At 37.3% G+C, this 6,914-nt stretch overlaps 1 non-coding gene across 1 annotated transcript; it reads left to right on the forward strand.

Annotated features, from left to right (window-relative positions):
- The first annotated feature begins 4,737 nt into the window (after positions 1–4,737).
- Positions 4,738–4,943, forward strand: LOC115943294 (small nucleolar RNA U3). The gene has a single exon (XR_004077886.1). It is a non-coding gene; the product is annotated as a small nucleolar RNA U3 (small nucleolar RNA).
- Positions 4,944–6,914: the final 1,971 nt, after the last annotated feature.

Genomic DNA, 6,914 nt, shown 5'->3' on the forward strand with positions numbered 1-6,914 from the left:
TTCCTTTTTCAGAGGTTTTGTAACCTATGGTGGTATTTCCTCTTCCACTTTATTTAATAGACTAGAGTTTTTAATTTCCATGTGAAATTTCTTTTAATTTTCAGTTGTTTTGCATTGCAATCGGAGTGTTGTTGTAATTGCTTCTAATATGGAAATTACTGATGCTTTCTTCGTAACCTAATATATGGTTAATTTTTTGTGAATATTCTATGTGCATTAAAGAAGAAAACATATTCTCCATATTGCTATATAGTGTTTGATATATCCCCGTACATTCTATATTGTTCATTTTGTTATTTAGATTTTCTCTAGCCTGAATTTTTAAATTTGATTTGTCTTGAGCTGAAAATAATGTGTCAAAATCTCCTATTTTTAATGTTTGTTTTCAATAAATGGTTACAGTATTATTTGGTGCATAGGTATAACTTTTATTTCCTCTTTGTGAAACGTGGTGGCTTCTAGCATTTTAAAATGCCCTTTTTTTCTCATTTCATGTTTTTTGGCTTGAATTTTACTTTGATATCAGAAACACAAGCCCTGCTTCCTTATTGTTCCCATTGCCCTAGTATGTCTTTGCCCATGCCTTTAGGTTTCAAACTTTTGAGTTACTGTTTTCAGTGTGTCTCTTGCACACGGCAGAGCTGGGTTTGCTCTAGGAGCCAATTTGAAAACCTTTTCCTTTGGTATGTAAGTGAAGCCTGTTCACATTTATTGTTATGCTTGATATGTTGTTTTTTTAACATTATTTTATAATTACTGTGTCTAGCGTATTATATTTACTGCACCTCTTTCTGTATTTACCTCTTTCTGCATTTATTAAGCCTTCTTTCTTTTAACATTTCTTTTGATATTGAGGGAGTTTTGTCTTATGTTTTATTCACGTATACCTATTCATGTATACCTTTTATAGTGCCTTTAATCACCTTATTTCTTTTTTTAAAGATTTTATTTATTTATTTGACAGAGAGAGACACAACGAGAGAGGGAACACAAGCAGGGGGAGTGGGAGAGGGAGAAGCAGGCTTCCCGCCCAGGAGGGATCCTGATGCAGGGCTCTATCCCAGGACTCTGGGATCATGACCTGAGCCAAAGGCAGACGCTTAACGACTGAGCCACCCAGGCGCCCCACCTTATTTCTTACTTAATGTTTCACTCTGCCATTCGTGAAATGTAAATGGTGTCCTTTGATTCCCACCCATTACATTTACAACAGCCAATGCTCTAATCCCATTTTCTCCTTCCATTTACTAGTTGCATTATTTTTTTTTCACAGAACGTATGATGTTTACATACTATTTTCCCTCATATATCAAAACCCACATCTAACCCTGTATTAGTTCTACAATTAAGTATATGAAATGCTCATCTTCTGTCCTTTGTAGAAGCTTCCCAGTTGTCTTTTGTTTTCCACTGAGTTCATCTTACAGTAGAAGCTTCATGAAGAGCTCCTGGTTACAGTGTATCTTGAGTTGCTTCTCATTCAAAGTTGTTCATTTTTATAGGCTTGATACTTATTGGATATAAAATCGGCTCACACTTTTTTTAGATTTTTTGAAATGCTATTACTCTGTGGCCCTGCTCTTAAAAAGTCTGGCACCAGTGTAATTTTTTTATTTTTATTATTTAATGTTTTTGTCCAGGAATCCTGACGATTTTGTTTTTGTCTCTAAAGACTGATAGTTTTACTAAGATTTTGAGAATTTATTGTTCTGGGTCAACTTTACAAGGTAGACAAGGGACCCGTTCAGTATGTAATTTAGCTGTTTTTTGAAAGCTTTGTTAGATTACAGTTTTAAATATTACTGCTATTAGATTGTTTTGCTTTTCTTCAGAACTCTAGTTGTATGCATGCTGGGCCTTCTTAGCTTGCCTTCTGTTTTCTTTACCATCTCTTTAATCATTTTATTTCTTTATCTCATTTTATTTTCTTGATTGTTTTTCTTCCTTCCTTCAATGGCCCTCATTAAATTTTCATTTGGATTTATTATCCCTTGAGCATTTTGTAATTTATTCTTTTTTCAGAAATGGTTTATATCGGTGCACCTGGGTGGCTCAGTCGTTAAGCGTCTGCCTTCAGCTCAGGTCATGATCCCAGGGTCCTGGGATCGAGCCCCACCTCAGGCTCCTTGCTCAGCAGGAAGCCTGCTTCTCCCTCTCCTACTCTCCCTGCTTGTGTTCCCTTTCTCACTGTGTCTCTCTCTGTCAAATAAATAAATAAAATCTTAAAAAAAAAAAAGAAATGGTTTATATCTTTGTTAAATTTCTTTTTTGAACTAACTAAACTCTTGTTGCTTTCTTCCTATGAGAGTTTTGTTGTTGTTATTTTGGGGACCATTTCTATTCTTAATTTTTAAATTTTTGATTCTTATTTGTTGTTGTTGTTGTTAAAAGATTTTATTTATTTATTTGAGAAAGAGACAAACAGGGGGGAGAGGGAAAAACAGACTCCCAGCTAAGCAGGGAGCCAGATGCAGGTTTGGATCCCCGGACCCTGGGATCATGACCTGAGTGAAAGGTAGACGCTTAACCAACTGAGCCACACAGGCACCCCTAATTCTTACTTAAAAAAAAAAACTTTAAATTTGCATTTGAGGATTTAAAATTCTGATTCAAGTGCTGTGTTGCAGTTTTCTCTAGGGGTGTGTGTGTGTGTGTGTGTGTGTGTGTGTGTGTTTGACGAGAATTTTCTCAACTGAAATCTTTGATTCTCAGTTTGTATTTTGTTCTTTCAATAGCTGTGTATGAAATTTGACTTTTTTTATTTCTGAACATCTGATGGACAAGATTCCTGGTTTGAGACTGACCTTTTTCAGTTTGTCAAACCGTAGTTTAATTAAAGGATACTATTGTTTCTTTTGGGATGGTAGAGCTGGCCAAGTTGTTTTATTTTTGTCCCCTTTGTTTCTATAAGATTGTTACTTCTCTCCCCCATCTTTTTACTCTTTTTTTTTTCTTTTTTACTAACACATCTTCCCAAGAGGCACTAATTTTCTCTATTGACCTTTCTCTCCCAGCAATAATTCTCTAAGTCTACCATCTTCTCATTTTCAGGTACCTTCCAGATGCTTGGTGATGTGAATTTCCAGATTCAGACCACTATTTGGATTTTGGTGCTGAATTCTGTTTTTCCTAGGGTGCTTTTCCTGCACCTCATATATGTACTGTTCCCCAAGGAATCTTTTTGTTTTAAAGATTTTATTTCTTTATTTGATAAAGAGAGGGCGAGCACAAGTAGGCAGAACGGCAGGCAGAGGGAGAGGGAGAAGCAGGTTCTCCTCTGAGCAGGGAGCCCCACCCGGGGCTCGATCCCAGGACCTGGAGATCATGATCCAAGCTGAAGGCAGATGCTCAACCGACTGAGCCACCCAGGTGCCCCCCACAAAGAATCTTTTAGCCTCCCTTTTCTTACTCTTCAGACACAACACAGGCAGGCAGCAGCAGTGAGAACTCTGGAATTTGGTATTTATTTATTTACTTACAAGTAATTTGAAGTTGATATTTTCTCTCCTAGCAATGCTGAAGATTTGGGTCACATGTGCTTGATTTGCCTTCCTTGTTGCTCTTAACGTTTCGGGGGGTAAGGTTTGAAGGGATTGACATTCAGGCAATCATTATTATCCTCCATACGTGAAGTTTTACCTATAAAGGTGTTTTGAAATTGAAACGATATTAGAAAATACATGGCAAAGTCTCCATGTGTACTGTCCTAGCAAGACAAGCCTCTCAGTCAGCAGGTTTATATTCTGAAAATTTCCATTTCTTTGTAGCATAGCAATATCATTTTATTCTCCTAGGAATGCATCTTTCTCTGAATAAGTTAGTATGTTTCAAGAAATGTTTTTCATTAATTTATAACAGAAATAAATTAGAGTTAGTATCTCTGGACTCAATCTTGTGATCGTGCTGCCTAATCTGGTCTATTTGTGGTTTAATTGAGTAGCTTTCTAGATCTTCCTTTCTTCCCTTTGGTGTAAAGCTTATCTTTACTCCAAGTTTAGGGAAATTTAGTCTATATAGGGGGAGTGAAAGTTTGGGTACATAATCAGAAATTATGAGGCTATTTCAATTATTTGAAGGAATTAGGAAATGACACCACTAGTAAATAAAACACCAGGTTGTTTGATATAAAAATGTCAGAAAGCTTTTCTTAAATGTACTGTAGCAATGGAGTGCCAACTCTCTGGAGCCCACCAACTGCCCCAGTCACAAAACCAAGCAGCCTGCTCTGGAGAGTCCAGATGGACAACTCTACGGGACAGTACATCCAGAGGGAGTTATCAGTCTGGACTGTGTGAGTGCTCACCAACAGTGTTCACTGATCCTTTATGGCCTGCCATGGATATTAAAAAAAAAAAAGTCACGTGTCATAATTATTATTTACTTTTTTAAAAGTATTTGTTGAGCAGTACCATGTGCCATGCACTGTTCTAGCACTGGGAAGATAGTAGTTAATATGGCAGCCGGCGTCCTTGTTCTCATGGAGCCTATATTCTACAGAGAGAAGAAAAAGATATACAGACAAATATTTAAATGCCAAATATTATGTCTCACAGTCAAGGGCTCTGAAGGAAAAACAATAGTGTGATATGATAGAGAATCTGAGTTGGGGGATATAGGTTAGGAGTGTTGTCACAGGAGTCTTCTGTGAGAGGTGACACTTAAGATTAGACTTGAAAAATCACAGAAAGCCTATCAAAGGAAGAACCAGGAGAAGACTTTTAGAAAAAAGGAACAACAAAGACTATGCTTTCAGGGATCATGTCTATGGTTTGTTACTAGAGAAGTTTCTCTGAATGTAGAGTACCTGAAACCATGAGGAGGAGGCGCAGTGTTCTCTCCTCAGTGTGAACCTGGCTCTAGGTGTTGCTTCTACAACTGTCTATTGCCATTGATGATCGTTCTTCTCCTCCTTCCAGGGAGTAAGAGGACGCAGTCTGAGTGGAAGGAAAAAAAAAGAAAAAAGAAAAAAGGAACAACAGACTGAATTTGGCACATTTGAGGAACAGAATCAAGCCAGAGTGGCTGGAACTTAGTAGACAAAGAGCTGGGTGGTTTGAGATGAGGTCAACGAGGTGGGGAGGAGACAGACTTGATAATGGAAAAGTTGGACATTCAAACGATAATGCAAAGTCGTTATAAAACATTTGATGGGTGAGTGATCTAAACTGATTCCTGTTCTTAAATGATTGATTTAAGAGTGGGTGATGTGAAAACAAATTGACATTTAATGTTGCAAGAACTGTTGCTGATACACTGTAGCATGATCACAAAAGGAGGAAGGAGGAATGAAAAAAAGCTAAACAGGAGACTGGTAGGAAGTTTCTGTTTTCTTTTGTTGCACCTGATTGAATTTATGGTTTAATTTCACAGTGTTGTCAGGATTCAGCTGATGACCCAAGAGCAGTTTTTCCTACTGTAATATGCCCAGTCATGTCATCACCAAGTGTTCTCTGAGAGGTAATGTGTAAGATTAGACTTGAAAAATCATAGAAATGTAATCATAAAAGAGCCAGAAGAGCCTTTTAGAAAAAAAGGAACAGACTGAGTTTGGCATTCGAGGTTCACAATCAAGGCCAATTAAGGCTGGAGCATAGTGAGCAAAGAGCTGAGTGATTTGAGATAAGGTCAGAGATGTAGTAGGAGCCAGATCACTTACAATGGAAAAAATTGGACATTCAAAATGTAATTCAAGGCCATTGGAGAATTTTACTTTAAGATTTATTTATTTATTTATCTGAGAGAGAGAGAGAGTTGGGGGAGGGGCGGAGGGAGAGGGAGAGAGAGAATCTCAAGCAGACTCCATGCTGAACATGGAGCCGCACTTGGGGCTCCACACAGGGCTTGATCCCAGAACCCTGAGATCATAACCTGAGCCGAAATCAAGAGTTGGACACTTAATCAACTGAGTCACCCAGGCACCTCCATTAGAGAATTTTAAATGGGGGGAGGACTTAAACAGGAGGGTTTTCAGATATTTTTCAGAGTGAGAGACCATCCCAGAATGAAGTAATCCTTGTGTCAACAGCTTTGTATTTCCTATCAATCCTGTTGACCTCTGCAAACATCCTCTCCAAAGAATTGTGCAACACATGAGAAACTCCAGTCTTTCATATCATTTTCAAGCCTACAGTCCAAATGAACCATTGTAGTCTCTCTTTCCTTTTGTAACTGACTTGACCCATGTCCTATTTCTTTGCCTTCTTATGGGAAATTTGCTAATCAACAAAAGAATTCTTGATAGTATAAGAAATACCCACTTAAGCTAGAGTGACTAATAAAGTTGTAACAGCAATAGCAACATAGAAAAAATTCAGGCATTCAGGTAAACTGAAAAGGTAGGGTAAGCAGTTTCTAGTCATGTATACATGATTGACATATATTTGAAAAAACATATATCAACTTTCTTCAGGTAGACAACCAGCTGGAGAGGAATCCAGGCTTTCAGCCAATTTTATTGCAATGTCAAGTGGTACAGATTTTTGGAAAAAAAAGATTATGTCCATATAAAGGTTAAAGTAAATTTTCTTTTAAATATTGCTTCTAATTTGATAATTGGATGGCAGCATAAAGCTCAGATTTACTGGTGGTAGGTAATGCTTTCTTCTTAAACTGTGCTTTGTGCATTCCGTATGTACTGAGATTATTTGTGCTACATGTTCCTCTGAATACTGAATACTCAAAGGAAGGGCAACAAGACTAATGGAATGGCATTTCTGATCTCCTTTTCTTCAGAAACAAGCAAGATTCAGAGTACCCAAATTGAATTTTACATATTCTCTACTTGTTCAGGTGGATTTATAATTTTCCATGCTTTTATCAGCAAATTTTCATATTTCTCATAATTAACCTTTAAGTTAATACTGCATTAAGGTAAAAAGTGATAGCCATTCTTTCCATAGTAACTGTTAACGTGA

This window comes from Leptonychotes weddellii, chromosome 5 (genome assembly GCF_054177405.1).
Source record: "Leptonychotes weddellii isolate Sample4059 chromosome 5, ASM5417740v2, whole genome shotgun sequence".
Lineage (NCBI taxonomy): Eukaryota > Metazoa > Chordata > Mammalia > Carnivora > Phocidae > Leptonychotes > Leptonychotes weddellii.